We start from the raw sequence: 16,896 nt of genomic DNA, 5'->3' as shown, positions 1-16,896 counted from the left end.
ATCCAAGGTGCCACTTGGGCTTCCCTATTCTCCGCAGAGGGTGCAAATGTTGTTTGCAAACCTGTTACACTCCTGCCTGCCACCAGCTAGTGACCTTGCATCCTGTTGGGCAATATATTATATAAAAATGAGCATGTGTTAGAGCTGTGGGGTGTGACTGAGGAATATTTACCTAATGAATGTGCCATTGTGTTCTGCTCTTCTACTCTTCAGTCAGTTGTAAGTTATAAAACGGCTCAGCATATTCAACCTCAGTTTCCAGACACCTGACAGACTAAGCCTGTGTGACTTTGTGTGGGAGAAACCCCCAAAATTATATATCACATACACTTAAATTGCTAAACTAAAGCACTAGAGCACACCAATTCCCTCTTTCAGGCTTATCTTGAAAGAAAGACAGGACCTAAATAAACCTGACAATACCTTCCCCTCCCCTTTTGGGGCCTGCTAATGTTTTCCCCTTCCACTTGTTTTATTTCTCTTTTCTCTGCCTTCATTCAACCTTATTCTACCATCGTCAAAATCTTCAAGGAACCTGAATGTTTTTTCTGCCATTTCTTTGCAATGCCAAGTTCTGCCCTTCACTGCCAGTCTTGGTATCCTCTCCCCCCTCCAGCAGCCCTTTGAAAACTATACTCCATTCTTTCAAGAGCTGCATTTTCTGTTGATAGTGCCAGAGGCCAGGAAGGCTCCTGGCAATATAGTTCCAACAAAGAGCCTGAAACTGAACAATCTCTTTTTTTTTTTTTTTGTTTTGGTAAGAGGAGATAAGGAAGTCCAAGACATGGTTTTTAAAATGAGAATAATAAAAAAATGCCTCTGGCACTGGCAGCTTTTAAATATAAACACATAAAATTTCCCTTCCAAAGGGGCAGGTAACGTACAATGCTTTTCACCAGCAATGAATACCTGCTCCTCCTACCGACATAAAAATGCTCTGCAGAATAGAAGTAAAACATATTACATTGGGGATCCATATACCCACAGATGTAAATAACATTCTAGTATCTGTAGTCATTTCTGCAGAAGCAAGTGGTGAGGCCAAACGCTACAAATTTCTGTTGGTTCTTCCTACAGTCTTGCTCTTCTAACAATTGTGCAAGGCAAGCCATTGACAACTGCAGAAAGACACTTTTTTGTCAGAAATACTTTAAAATAACTATCACAGAAAGACAGTTTATTTTATGTCAATGTCTAAGCAACCCAGTCTCTGTCTACAAGGGTAACAACAGGGAAACTGCCGCTCCTAAGACATAGTTGCTCTACCAACACAAAATGAGAGAAGCTCCTTCTCTTCCTAAATACTCTGCTTTAGTAGCACACCAGTGGGAAAGAAGCAGATAACTTCTTCCCATGAGGTATCCAGATTGTTCTGCAAATAGCAAAAGCCTTTGCAATTATCACATGTATCACACTCAGCTTTCACTGATTTCCTGAGTTCCTCAATGGGACCAAAAGTAGCTGAAGACCAGTTTTAGACCTCAGAAAGGAAAAAGGAACTCTGCATATTTTAAGTCTGCATCAGTTTCTTACACAATTCGAGGAAGGTGCTTTCCTTTCTTTGACTTAATTTTTTTCATTCAAGGCTTTAAATGCTGAACTGTGACTACGTGGACTAATTCTCTGCACAAAGATGTTACACACAGCTCAACTGAAGAAGCAACATTTACAGCACTTTGTAACTGAGATAATTCTCTTTCTTCTTCTTCTAAAGGCCATACTCTAGAAGCTTAGCACCTCTGTACCAAATGATTTTATTTTAGCAAGAGAACCTGAGAAACTGAGTTATGCCAGCTGTTCAGAATTATTTGGTTAACATTTTTATTGGAAGTATTATGGCAAGTTATTACCAGCTTTCACTGTATGAGAACAAGATAACCCCTGGACAGCTTTCTCCACTAAGATAGCAAAAAGTTACAGATGAAGGTTTTCTTTTGAAATAAACAAAACAAACAAACCCCAAACCAAACACACAAAACCCCCAAACCTTCAGAGTTTTTTTTCAGTTCCAAGTGTAGATATCCCAGTATAAAACCAGTATTAATACAAAACATTAAATCATGAAGAATGTCAAGGGTTAGTATTTTTCAACTACATCATATTGCTACTTTATGATCTTTCATCTATGGACAACCTTTAGTAATATGCAGCAGGTACTGCTCATGAGACAGAACCACTGCCTACAGAATTATTCAGGACAATCCACTCTAATTCAGAGGGGAAAGACAGAGACGGTCCTTCACTCATGAAATCTAGATATTTCCAGAGTCTTCATGCACACTCCTTTAAGAGCTCATTCAGCTGTCCAGTAAGAATTTAAAACCACCTATGTTCATTTCCATTGACAAAGTGCCTTCTAAAATGTGCCTTTTTCTTTGACTTCATGTTCAATAGGCTTTATGCCACCATTAGATTAAAAAATGAAAACAGTAGCAGATATCTCAAACTGAATTTAATACTTGTGAAACACTTTTTGCCTTTAGTATACCAAGAGTTCGAGAATTTCTATCTACAGCTATGTAGGTTTATTCAATACAAATACTGGACAGCTAAACCTAAATGGAGTTGCCCTGAACTTTTCCCAGTATCTGGTGGGAATTCCACTATATTATTCAACAGACAGAGCAGTTCAGTTCTGTCTGTATCTGAAAAAAATTGATTGCAGATCTTTTCTGCCCTGTTTGGCTAAATCATCTCACCAAAACACTACAACTACAGCAAGAAGCTCATATTACAATCTGGAGCATACTGTCCGTGTGGTCTTTAGGGGAGGCAATTCCCAGCTTTTATTCAGAAAATAGCTTGCAAATATATCTCTTTGTGTCTACATTCACCCTACTATCTGCCCTTGTATTTTTAAATTAACTTTGAGAAGATGCTCAAAACAACCTCTAAGTTTTCTAACCACTTCAGGTTACCTTTATCAATACAGAACACAACCTTGCCTTGCTCCCACTTGTAACTTCTCCACAGAGTGGGTAAAGATCAAGTGACCACATTGACAGCACCAGACTTACCTTTCTCTTTCAGCAAATACCGTAAATTAAGAGATCTTGCTGCAGCCCTCACAAGCTAACAGTATTACAACTAAATAACTCTTTTTTCCAGTGGCACTACTTTTGACAAAACAATAGGTCCTGAGGGTCGGACTAGATGATCTTTATAGGTCTCCTCCAACCCAAACCATTCTGTGATCCAGATTAATTTTTAACAAAGATATTTTTCTCCCAAGGCTTCTCTAAGTCATGCTTCTTGTCTCATGCAGTGAGGCATATGAAATGACAACACACATAGACCACCATAATGAAAACTCACAACTCTCTTTCTGCTTGGCTACTACTGATAATGCAGTTAATTACATGCTTAGCTGTAATTATACATCCGTAACTAACACTTGTCTATCCCAACACAGAGGAGGCTGCTGGAAACAGACTGTGATGAAGAAGCTAGAAGATGTAGAAAACATTTTATGAGCCCTGTCCACTGGTGTTATGCACTTGTTACCAGAATCTGCACTGTGGCACACCTGAATTCTCCTCTCCTTCCTTCCTGTTGGAACAGTGATAGTGCTGAAACATTGGAGGGCAGCAATCCTGAGGATGCACTCACTCAGGGCACCAGTTTACCTGATGCAAAGACCAAAACTACATTCTTCCGATGTCAAACCAGTGATTTACAACATCTCTTCCATCACATTAAAACTACATAGTAGCACAATGTCATAACAATGAAATTACATATCTCATAAACAACTTGTAGCAGAAACCACTGGACCTGCCCAGGTACTGTCTGAATTCAAAAGCAAGACATCAGCAGTATGAAAATGGCACTGACTCAGGCTTACCATTTCCAAATTAAATTAAAACTACTGGTTCTCCTAAATGACTCCAAATTGCTAGCCTGAGAGGCTACCTCTCTGTTCAATCCACATCCACAGCTGGGGCTTCTTTGTTACAGAAGAGACAGCTACTGACAGGATATTCTCTAAAGGGGGCCCTCAACTCTGAATTTCAATAGATAAGAGAGAAAGCCTCAAGATGGGAAAGCAAGGCTTATCCCCTTAGTCAAGCTTATGAAGACCAGTGAACATAGCAAGAACAATTCGTTGGAAACAAAGGACCTATGGGTTGACTTAAGTTTGATTTTCTAGTCTATTTTGGTGGTTCTCTATGTACTGATTTAGGGGAGGGAAGTCCAACTGCTTTTTCCCTTATGCCATCATCCCTTTAATTAGAAAACATAGCCTATAGGTCGGTACAGCTGTTTTTTTCAACCTTCATATATTAATTATAGAGAATTAATTCAAAGCTAAAAGCCTCTCCATCTCTAGAGTGAAATTAATAATTTTACAAAATTTAAGCAATTTGGAGCATATAGAAAAAAAAAAATCTTAAAACCTACTGGTTTAATTTCAATCCACACACCACTGAATTGTGGATGTTTTGATCCCTCTGGCCTATGAGCCAGGAGACCAATTTAAAATCCCTGTGTAAACTGCCCAAGACCCTTTTATTTATGTATTTGCTTCAAAATAGAACTCTAATTCCAACGTGGATTTAAAATTATGCAGATTATTTCTTTCCCTTTCTCCCTCAGCAGACATTTCTCCTTTATCATAATGTGTCTTCTGAGGCATTTACAGCTACAGGGGATGAAGTCTCTGAAACCTCTACCTTCCAGAAAACCATCCCAACACAGCATGATGTGACCAACTCTTGTTACCCAAACACACACACAGAGACACTTCCAACAAGCTAAATCCCTAGGGTAGCTGAAGGAAAAAATGAGCTATTTTTAGCAGGTCAAGAAAAAAGCCCAGACCACTGGATATTAAAAAAAGTTTATGAAAGATGCTATACATGGGTACATATTAAGGCTAATCCAAGAAATACAGACTGAAATCACCATTTCATACAGAGGGCAGAACAGATGCCCAAGTTTCCACAGTTTGTCCAAATATGTCAGAGAAAAAAGCCAGGACACAGAAAGGCTCAGAGCAATACAGGGCAGTGAGAGGATTCCCCACTTTTAAAATTGCTTTCCACATTTGCACTTTTACAAAAGTTTCAATTTTAGCTCTAAAATATGCACATCAATCTTTTCAAAAAAGACCACATACACTGACCTACTTCTAACATTAGTTACAATTAAAAAAAAAAAACCCAAACAACGTGGTATTTTTGTTCAAGGTCTGAACTATTTTTGTTACACTTTTTCTCTTGTTTTCTGGAACTGGCACTAGCTGTCAAATCTTTATTTGCCATAAATATGGTTAAAATTGTATTAAGTGGTCCAAAATGAAAAAGACATTACATTTTCACTCAGTTTTTTATACTTTTTTGGTTGACTGGCTCCTTTTCCCCCGGCTTTCTCCCTTTTCCAACCACCACACCAAATGTTGTGTCTTTTGGTCTTCAATGGGAGTTCCTATTTCTTCAAATTTTTTGCCTTTTTTTTTCCAGAAAAAGGAGATCAAGGACAACAAGAGAAGTTATGCATATCTACAGAAGAGATTTTAGACCTACATAAATTAGAGCTCAGAATTAGACCCCACCTATAGGCCTGAATTTTGCAGATTTGGTGAGCAGAAGAGATTTCAGCGCATGTGTGAATGTGGACAGTGGGAGGTGGGGTGAAAAGGTTGATAGGAGGAATGTACTTGAACCACAGGGGGTAGAGTTTCAACAGATGAGTCCGCTGGTGCCTGAAGGGAGGAGAAAAAAAAAGAAATCTTGGGAGGGGAGGAAAAAAAAAAAAAAGAAAAACACCAATACTCCAATATTTTAACAGCCTAGCGACCAAAGGGTATACTAGATATCTTTTCCAGAATGCAAGGACAAGTACTTACATTTAGGAATTTTTTTTTTTTCAGTTGGTTTGGCTCAGTGTTACTGAAAAAGTTTGTCCAAAAGTCCATGTGCAGAGCCAACATTTATTAGGTTTCAATTTCTAGCTGAAGCCACAACTGTTGCTATGAAAACTAATGTGGCAATTGTACCAGAAAGCAAAGCAATGGAAAAGACTGCGCTGGTATGTAACAAGCACATTCATTGGCACCAAGAGTTAAAAAAATTGTTTTATACCAACCTGTGTCATAGACATTTTTCTCTTCTTATTATTAGAGGAAAAAATGTGCTAATCAGATTTATTGTTTGGCCAGAGGGTATTATATGAATAGTTATAAATTCCTCATCACCCCACCCCCAACAGGTTACCGCCTATCTTAAAATACGAAGCAGCAATTTAAAGAGTCACCCCTGCTACGGTCACATCAACAAGACTCAACGAAGAATACTGCAAATTTCCAGTCTAGCCAGACAGAAAGCCTGAACTCCTCACATGAGGTATCTTTGCCAAAACCCACATATCCCTCAAACATCTGCTGGACCATATGATAAATGTATGTTGGCCGAAGAGAATGAAAAATAGGTAAGCAATAGTTTCACTTCAGCTACAAATTCAAGCAGCAGAATGCATGCATGTACTGAGAATATATGAATAGCTAGCTAAAACAACTCTGTCTGTATCTATGGAAGAAAGTGTTAAAACAACCTCATTTTGCAGGAGTTTGTTGAAACATTGGTTTTGCTAAACTCTTTCCATCACTCCAAAACATAGGAAAAATTGTTTTAACTACATTTAAAAAATAAAAATCATTCTCCTATTTCTGCAACATTTATGCATCTCCTGTTACTACACGAAAGATCATGTCACCATCAGAAGGAATAGAGATGGGTTTCAAGTCCACAAACGAATGCACAAAGTACTTACAGTGTGTGCATGGTAACAGGAAAGGACAACTACATACTGAATTTTGTGGAAGTTTCCAACAGACTACATCAGGAGACCTGAATCTTCCCATTTTTACTATGCAGCTGACAATGAGCTAGAAGTAAACCACCTCGGAATAGCACAAGTCATCTAGTCTCAGAAAACACACATAAAAATCTCAGCTGAAGGAGGAAGGGTGAAATGCTGACAGCATTACTTGAGCCTGTTGTCAAACCCTGCATATCCTGTATAACTTCAAAATGTTGGATGTATTTGATATGGGTTGTCAACTTCATACATTTTCACCAAGGAAAATAAGGTCCACACAAAGCATTTTGGCCAGGTTCATGAACACTCTCTAATTTGCAAAAAGCTCAGGCAGATTAGATAGTCTTTAACAAGCTTCCTCTCCTGTATTAAAGAATGGGAGTTTAATGCCATCACATCTCCAGAATCTGAAGTTCTCTTAGAAGCAGTGACCCATCCTCACTTTCAGTTGAAGCAAGATCAACCAGAAAAAGAGCCAGGTCATTATATGTGCATCCATGTAGCTGATAAAGAAATTACACCATCCCTGATGACACAATATTTCAGAGACAGATTTACACTTCCTATGCAAACTCTAAATTAGGACTGTACAATAAACTTTTTGAGCTAGAGATTTTAAGAACATAGGAGATGATACACACTTCAGGCCACAGCTTTTCTTGGAAATCTTAAATAGAATTATTTATGTGAATAATAACCTAAGGGTTCCCAGGATAAAGAAGTCAAGGACTGGGAAAAGACCTTGAAATCATGAGAGCTGGGATAGATAAATACATCAAAAGACTGAAGAATAAGGTGCCAAAGTAGAAGTGGCAAATGTGGAAGAAGAAGTTTCAAGGAGAGTTTAAGAAATAAAAATCAGAAGGAAAGCAGAAGCAAAAGAGAAAATGCACATAGCTAGGACACAATTATTGTTTTGTAATAAACCTGTTTGGGAATAATTTGTTTTCTTATTTTCCACCCTCTCACCCCCCATCCCCAGCCTCTTTACTGACGATGATGTTTCACAAACACTTAAAATCAACTTAATTCCATCTGAGAGGGGAAGTCTTTCCCCTCAGCATTGACTCGTAGTTCCCACTCCCTCCCTTGTGCTGGTGCTAGCTTCTGTGGAATTTATCAGTGCTATTTGACTGTAAATGGAACACAGCAGAAACAGTAGTAAGGAGACTTATGTCCTCAAAGGTGGTAAAAATAGGCCCCTTGTCATATTTGCATAACATCTCCAGACAGTATACTCAGCTTTCAAAAAGCTCCATAGGCTACTCCCTAGAAATGCACCAAAATGAGTTCATTTGTACATAAACTAAAACACTTTTCTATAGGGGATCCCTACCAGCAGTATCTTCAAGCCTTCATCATAGTGTGATTTACTGCTGAACAAAAAATGCCTTGTCCACTAACTTCTCGCAATTAACTTTCCTCTCCCAGCAGCCATTGAAAACAAGCCTACTGCAGACAAATCAAATACACTGGAAACCTGCCATTAGGAAAAATAAATCAATGCACTTTCAAGGGTTTGCAAGCATGCACCACATGAATCCCTGTTCACCTTGCTCTTGAGTGCAGGCCTGTGCTTTACAAACCAATCTGCTCAGCAGCGTGAGAAATCAGTACCTTACTTACCGATGGGCACCACACATGTGGCAGCAGCCACTTAGTGCCTGCCCAGAACACAGAAGTTTTCCTCTGTCAGACTTGAAATGGAGAGAAGAGGAAGCATGCTAACTATCCCCTGCAGCATAGACTGCTCATTAATATTCTTCCTCAATGTTAACCGTGATCAGAAAACAGAGGAAGCTAGCAGGAAGGTTGCGACATTACCTTCAACCTCTCTTTTGTGTCTCACATTAGCAATAATGAAAGATCACACCACAATACCAAATTCTTGCAAATAGCTTGATGCAAAAATGCTGAGCAAAAGACAGCTCTGCAATTTTGTGACTATTCCATTAATCTCTCTAAAACCATATGCATGCAGTTTATTTAAGTGTCACGTATATATTATCACCTCTTTGATCAGTACTATCAAATGCTTGCCAACATACTGACTTCTGCCAATTGCTTTTAGTTTCTCTTTCCTTTTCCAGTGTTATATTTTAAGAGAGAGGAGAAAAAAGAAAAGTTAAAAAAAAAGAAAAGGTGACTGACTTGAGTGGAAGAAAAATTATTCTAAATTCTTTAAACAGTTGCTCTGTTAAATTGACACAAGTTTAGCAACGTGTATTTGGCACATTCCTCTTGCCACGAATACAAGAAACGTTTTTTAAAAAAGACCTCACTCAAAGCAGGGAAATCTTTTAAAGATACAACACATACCTTGCTGAACAGTGGTCTGATAGCTGTTACCAAGCCATTTGTAGATTCAAGTGTTCAAACAACAACAAAGACAACATAACTGTAAAGTCTTTTTCTTTTTTTGAAAAACTGTAAAGACTTTTTCTTTTTCTGAAATTTTCTTTTTAATAGAATGATGACTGAATGGGGAGTCAAATCTGACCAACTCATTCTCACTCAAATAGTACTTTCCAGACAGTGCAGGGACACAGCAGCGGAGAAAGTCTACCAGACCCTGGTATAACTGTGCAGAGAAATAGACCAGAAGAGACAACAGTACTTTTGCTTGATCCAAGGGTATATGATATTTTCTAGCTCTCGAGGTTCCCAAAATCCCATCACCTTCTACAAATGTGGGGAGTTTTTTAATACAAGGACATGCTGCACATTCACAGCACAGCATGACAAAGAGAGCTTATAAATTTTAAGGAGATTGTTTATTTCAAGGAAACTGACTACCAAGTGACAGCAAAATCTCAGCTCGAGAGGAAAATTGTACTTGATGGCCTCATCTAAGTCCGGAGCAAATCCTTATCTGAGAATCAGAATTAGAAACATTGTGGCTGGCAATATGTCAAAACAAACAACAAATAATGCTTGTTATTGGAACAGGAGGACACTGCATGTTTGTGTGCAGGTACACTAGCAGAGAGCTGGGGAAACCTTTTCCTAGTTAGTTAAATCTATACACATTAGCCACTCACTCCATCACATACTGAAGCCATCTAGAGTATCAAAAGAAGAAAGCAACAAGTCTTATGTGTGAGCATAGGAGCTCTGCTCTCTGTGTATCAACATGGAAAACATGAGATCATATTCCAACACCACTTTGTAGGCTGGACACTGCGAGAATGCATGTCTGTGAGCCCAAACCTTAAAATCAAAGAGACTTCTACTAGGTAGAAAAAACAAAGAGCGGAAGGAAGGGCGGAGCACCACGTTACTCTTGATCTGCAATTCACTACCTCACAGCATTGCTGTCAGGAAGTTCAATGCACACAGCAGTGTTTCAGCAACAGTTACACCTTTACATACCACAGTCAGCATTTTTTGACCAGTACCAGAGTAAAATGGCATTAAAAAATAACTTTGTAGGACAATGTATACAATATGTTGCATCCAAACAGAAGTACTTGCTTTTAAGAACACCCCTGATCAGGTTATATAACGGCAACTGCGGAACTGCAGATACTTTTGGTGACCACGACTACAGAGAAAGCAGGTAAGAGTGTTTCCTCTCCCCTCAGCAAAATCTGTCTCAACTCTGCACCTACTAAGTTTTTCCTGGCATATGGAGAATATGAGGAAAAATAACAAAATGGTAAGTATAGAAACCAGTTCTCTCCCCCCTCCCCGCCATCACCAAATTGTTCATTAGAACAAATCCTCAGACAATGATACTCATAGCAAAGCTGCAAGCTACAGAGAAGGCAGGTGTATTGTAATGTACACTGAGTTTCAAAGAGATTACAAAGAGAGAGAAAAGAAAGTCAACACCCCTATGCAACCTTTCCAGTATGAATAAATTGTGATTCAGGTTTGCCTCTAGACGAGTCAATTCACACGCTCAGATCCACAGACTGCACTGACAGTATCCTTTACTAATACCCATTTCACATCATGTTCCTGTTTTAACCATATTAATCTTTATTTTCTCTGACTGGTGAGTTTTAAAAGCTGCTGCAGTACTTTTAACAGCTTTATGACGTGTGTTAATGGATATTTTGCTAGCAGTACACAAGAGGGACTTTTACCAGCAAGCTGTCACTGCTGCTGTTCCTCCTCCTTATCTAGTTACCGGTCATCAGATTAGATCCCAACCACCTACTTATACAGCTAAAAAAAGAAAAAAAAAAGAAAAAAAGGGGGGAGGGGGGTGCAATCAGGGAAAGAAAACCTTCATAGAGTGCAAACTTGCAGCTCAAACTGGAAGAACTTTATGTAAATTTCAATGTATTTTCTTTCCTCTGTAATATTCTGCCTAAGCCACTCAATCAAGTAGGAATGACACAGAAAGAATGGGACTAATGCGAACAATGAATGATCCATAAATGTCTACGAGGTTATATAACTGAAGATGAGATGGCATGCATGTGTGCATGCATTTGGGGGAAAGGAGAAGAACCAGACAAGGGGAAAGAGGAGGAAACGACATCCCCAGTCACAGATACAGAACTCAGCACAGTTCTTACTCAGTTTCCCCCTCTTCTCAAAAGACAAATATTTTAACCAAGGGCAATCAGGCAGCTGAGGGACAAAAGCAAAAGAAAACCCATTTGCTTACAAATACACTTCAAAACATCCCTTGCTGGAATTACACCATAACTGCAGCATCATGAAACACAGCTCATAGACAACCATGTTTGTACTAAAGCAATTAACACACGGTACATTTCCTCCACCGTTATTATCATTGGCACTCTCACTGTGTTTGTTACACATTTTGAGCCTTGGCAGGTTAAAGGATATTCTTATAAAGTTAACAACAAAACGTTGCTGATTTGAAATGTACTCACTGTTATTTTTCAGGAACTCCTGTATTTACTTTACACCATTCTCAGGGGACAGCTGAACAGTTGTATTAGTTCTGCAAGCAAAAGATATTCAAAATAAACTTTGCAAAGGCTTTGAGCCAAAAAACTTTACAAATGTAACTTTTTAGACCCACTACCCACTTGCTTTACAAGGCTGCACGCTGTGGCTTTGCATAATCGCCACCCACATTTCAGAACAATCATTTCATCTGAATTTCATCAGCGGTTTGATCACTTGTGTGAGCATAAACTTAGGAAAAGGAGCATACGCAACCCCCTCCAACCCCCTAGAAAGCTCTCGGATGCCGGGTCGAGGGGGAGGCATGCCCTCGGAGGCGGCGGCTGGGTACCAGCGCCGAGCTCGGAGCTGGCTGCCTGCGGGGATGCACTTGCTTCAAAGTTGAGGCTTCTCCTCCCAAGCAGCGCCCGCGGCGGTGCGGACACTTGCTGCGGCCGCAGTCTCCGCCCGGGCCTGACCCCGCGCATTAACCCACGCGGGTCCGGCCGCGGCCGCTGCCCCGCACGCCGCCCCCCGGCCCCCCGCCACCGCACAGAGACGCGCCGGTCCCGCCGGGTCGGGCGAGGCCCCGCCACCACTCACCCCCGGCGCCCGGAGGTGCGCGGCTCCCGTCCGCCGCCCCTCGCCAGCGGCCTCCGGCCACCAGGAGCAGCCGGTGGCGGGCAGGGTTGCTCAGGGCACGGGAGGGGGCTGAGGCGGGGAAGGAGCGGGAGGAGGCGGTGGCGGAGGAGGCGGAGGCGCCGGCGAAGTCGCGGCGGGGAGAAGCGGGCGGCTGTGGCAGCGGCGGCCGGGGGCCGGCGGAGAGGGCAGGGCGGCGGGAGGAGCCGCTGTGCGAGGCGGGTCGGGCCGGGCCGCCCCCCCGCCGGCAGCCGCCGTCCGAGGCCCCGCCGCACTGACAAGCACAACGCTGCGCTTCCTCTTTCTCGCAGCGACAGCGGCCGCCCCCCGCCCCGCACCTCCCGCCGCGGGGATCGGCTGCGGCGCTCGCCCGGGCAGGTGCGGAGCTCGCCGCCCGCCTGCCCCGTCTCGGTCCTCCTCCCCGGCTGCCCCCCGTGCCTCCCCGCGGTCGCCTGCACCGCCCGGCCAGCGCCGCTGCCTGCCCCGCTGCCGCGTCTCCGCGCCGGACCGAGACTCTCCTACCTCCCGGCGTGGGCAGCACCCCCCGCCCCAGCGCACAGCGGGGCCGCCCGGCCGCCCCCGCCGCGGGAGCCGCGCTCCGCTCCGCGCCGCCGCCTCAGTGCGGTGCGGTGCGCTGGGCTGCCCTCGGTGCTATCCCATCCCGGGCTCGCACAGGCACCCGCCGCTCTCACTTCCTCTTCCTTCCTCCTGCTGGCCGGGCCGTGATGTGCAGCCCCGGGCCGGCGGCGGCCGAGGGGTCCCGCGGCTCGGCAGCACCTGCGGGCGGGGGGTGACACCCGCTCCCGCCTCCGCCTGCTCCCGCTCCGCTTCCCCCGCGCGGGGGTGCGGCTGGCGTCCCTCCTCCTGCAGCTCCTAATGAGGGATGTGGGGCTACCTCCTTGCCTTTTGAAAAGCTATTTGTGTTTTGATGCCGCTTCTCTTCCCAGAGAGCCGCAGCCGCTGAGCAGCCCTGCAGCGGGCACGCTGCGGCGCACGTCTGTTCGCCCCCGAAGCCAGCGAGCTGCCGGGGGAGCCCAGCCGAGCCGGGACGCTCCAGGCTGGGGCCTCGCCAGGAGGGGGCGGCCGCAGCCCCGCTCCTCACCCCTGCCCGGCTCCGCCGCTGGGTACCGGCTGCTGCCCAGGCCCTGGCGCTTCAGCATCCCCGCGGCCCGATAGCGCCGGGGAGAGAGCAGTGCCCAACTCGTGGCTTTTGCCCGCTGGAAAAGTCAAATATCAGAGCTCTGATTTTGTTTTCCGTCTCCCTGAAAGAAAAGTAATCAATAAGCGCTTTTTAAATTAATTTTCTTTAATACCTTAACCCACAGTTACCGTGTGAACTACGTAGGGTATGTGACCCTGCAAGCCATCAAATTATATCTTCTAATACCAGATAGTGAGGGTGGTGTTTGTTTTCTTTATCTTTCTTTTTTTTTCCGAAGTCCTGTACATTTCACTTTGATAAGAACTGATAGCCATGAAGCCTGGCTGTGATACAGCAACTTTTATTGTGTGGTGTAACAAAATTTACTTATTGTGAACTATCCCATCATACATGAAGACCAAAACCTGCAGAATTACTGATTCTAATCTTACATATAATTATGTACAAGAGGATCTTTATGCAGTGTAATAATTTCCAGTGATTTCCCATAAAACCACCCTCCTGCAACACCCAGGTCCTCAAACCACAATAACGCTGTTATGCATCAGCTGACATTTAAAAGGCTCATTGCTCTGAAAGTCCCACAGCTGCTTACTAGGATTTTGTACCCAGCAGAATTGCTGGGGGCTTTCAGAAGAGGAAGGGGACTTCGTTCCCTCCTTAGACTGTAATGCACCATGACAGCAATACACCAGATCTAAGCAAACACTTTGTGTGAGATCTGAGCAAATATGCCGGTGTGAAGCAATAAATGTCATTACTCACCTGAGTCACCGATGGCTGTACTCATAGGACTAGAGCAGAGATTCCACTAAATGACAGGGGCTAAGAGTACACCCCAAAACCATGGAAGCTCCTTTTCATGCATGTAGAAACTGCCTGCCTGGTCACCACTTCTCTGGCACCTTTCAGGCAGGTGTGTGGCACGGGTGACAGCAACAAAAACTGGGGGAGCAGGGGCAGGAAACATCACCATTCTGCATCCTGAAACTTCTCCATGGCAGGAATTTCCTTCAATCAAGGACCATTTTTCTAAAGCCATTGAGTTTTAGGACCTCCTTGAATGCTGAAATTCATGGAGAAGCTGGACTTTGCATACTGAAATGGATATGCTGGTTCCTGTGTTAAATATACATTTTGAAGCACATTTTCATGTTGCTTTATTAAGGTAGAACTCCAACACTGAAAATGTGAGGTCCATATGTAATATATTTCTTATTAAATACACTGAAAACACTTATCATGCCATCTCAAGAGTTTCTTATAGATACACAAAGTTTATTGAAAGATGGATAATATCCAGAGCAAGTAAATGGCAATTCAGTTTGCATTTGAACAGTCTCCATCATCCTGAGACTTTTCCCCTGCATTTTTTACATGCTTTTTGGTGCTTCACTTAGAAACCAGAGTGTTTACAACTTAGAAAAGGCCTTAGTAAATATAACATAAGATGTGCAAAAAAGTGTTGTTTACTTCATTTTCCAATATTAGTTCAGACCAGTTTCCTAGTATGGTCACAAGGGAGGTAAACACACAGATATATAGTGTTAGGAAAGATGTTTGGAAGAATATTAAGAATGAACAATATTTAAAATGCAAAATTTCATTCTCCATGTTTTAATTTTCTCTCAGGCTCAGCAACGAAAATCATTAAAATTGATTTCAGCTGTATATTACCATAATAGTTGGATTTTGAACAGTGCAGGAGAATGTTTATTTACCAGTGCTATTGTAACACAATTTAGAAGAAAGCTAGTGAAAAAATTCTACTAGTTTCTGGGAAAATAAAATTCAAGACAAAATTCTACTGCACAGTTCAAGAGAACAAGCTAGAAGACTGGAGAGGGCACTCCAGTGAAACCCTCTGTTTATCTCTATCCCTATGTAATATCCATAGTATGGCAGCCATAGCACCAAGATTGAGATTATTTTTGCTTTCTAAAAGTCCAGGGAACCTCTGCTTGGGATAGATATGTACAGAAGTGCTTGGCTGTTATGGTAATTTCCTGATTTATTTAGTAGTAGTCCTTTTTTTGATGTCTGCTATGAAAGTGCACCTCATCACTACAGCTGATGCATTTACAGCCAAAATCAGGGTGGATCATAAGGCATGGGCATAAGATGTTTGCTAGATAATTCTAGAAAGCCAGAAGAGGGAGTGCAGGAACAGAAAACACCAAGAATGAAACCTTTTAATTTGTGGGCCTATTTCAGATGCAACCTTAAAGATAGATAAACGGATGGATGGATGGATGGATGGATGGATGGATAGATATATCTATCTATAGATAGATAGATAGATAGATAGATTAAAGAATTTCCAGGAAGAACTACTGCATGGCTCAGCTGACAACAATGACGTTTCAGGATCGTCCAGTAGGTCCTAATCACCTGTTGAAACCTGGCCTGTTGAAATCTCCCCTTGACTGACCCCAAAACTACAATCAAAAACATTAATCACTTCTGACAATGAACACCTTAGATCCTGAGATAAAAGAGTTCCTGACAATTTTTGAAGAAGTTTTGCTATAGTTCTTCTGGCCAAAACTTTCCTGATGCAAAAATTATCCAAGATTGCCTTTGTTACACCCAATAGGAAAGATGGTTGGATTTTAGTGCGCTTATAGGTTTTATGAATAGCAGTATTTTAATGGTGTGTAAGTATTTACCTACAGAAGCTTATTCATAACCATTAAAACATATCACAATGCTGTCTGTGATACAGAAACAAGATAAAGAATCATTATTACGTTTTTACTTTTTAGAATCCACAGATAAATTTCCCTTTATTTTAACAATGCTCACTGTCTATTGTGTTTGAATGAGAATATTTTGTCTATGCATATGTTCATTTCTATGAGGGGTGAATTCAGCTCTGGGAACAGAATGTGAAAACAATGCTTATTGGGCCATTCCTTCTACTGGTGACAGTGCTGTGGTGAACCTTCCTCCCTGGTAAATTATTTTGCAACAGATTAAAGAGTGAACATGGAAAAAACTGAGTATCTGAGCTGTGCATGTATACACTATTAGATCTTTTTTAATAGGTCATGAAGATCTGACCTAAATTCATAAAAAATGGCATAAATAAAAATGGACTGTATCAGAAGCTTCAAGCTCATTTTTCTAAAATGCAGTATGCTTGCAGATGTCCATGCTTGAGTCCCTAAATTATAGTTGCCAGTTTGCTTTTAGTATGTATTAATTTTATATTCATGTCTACATATATATGTGCATTTGGTGCAGGACAATTACAAAAGGTCAGGATGATGAAAGGGTTATTATGACTCAGTTTTAGTGTACCTATTCAGACTGTAAATCTGCTTCTGTATATTCATTTGTATATAGCATATGTGGAGAAAGTGATGACCTTTGCAGAACAGCCAGCTTAATGAAGAAAGAAATAA

The 16,896-nt window shown here is 42.0% G+C and overlaps 1 protein-coding gene across 3 annotated transcripts in view; it reads right to left on the bottom strand.

Moving 5' to 3' along the window:
* Nucleotides 1-12,923, bottom strand: part of ELMO1 (engulfment and cell motility 1) — a 305,632-nt gene extending 292,709 nt beyond the window's left edge. For 2 of the 3 annotated variants that reach the window (XM_032104994.1, XM_032105017.1), the window contains exons 1-2: nt 12,292-12,447; nt 11,673-11,743 (exon numbers count right to left, since the gene is read on the bottom strand). The gene's annotated coding sequence lies outside the window, so the exon portion shown is untranslated. Of the gene's footprint in view, nt 1-11,672; nt 11,744-12,291; nt 12,448-12,849 lie in introns of those variants that run through there. The other variant, XM_032105001.1, reaches the window with a different exon arrangement.
* Nucleotides 12,924-16,896: the final 3,973 nt, after the last annotated feature.

The sequence above is a fragment of the Corvus moneduloides genome, chromosome 1, assembly GCF_009650955.1.
Source record: "Corvus moneduloides isolate bCorMon1 chromosome 1, bCorMon1.pri, whole genome shotgun sequence".
In the NCBI taxonomy this organism is placed as follows: domain Eukaryota; kingdom Metazoa; phylum Chordata; class Aves; order Passeriformes; family Corvidae; genus Corvus; species Corvus moneduloides.
Note: the sequence above shows the minus strand (reverse complement) of the source record. Positions and strands in the feature narration are given on the sequence as shown.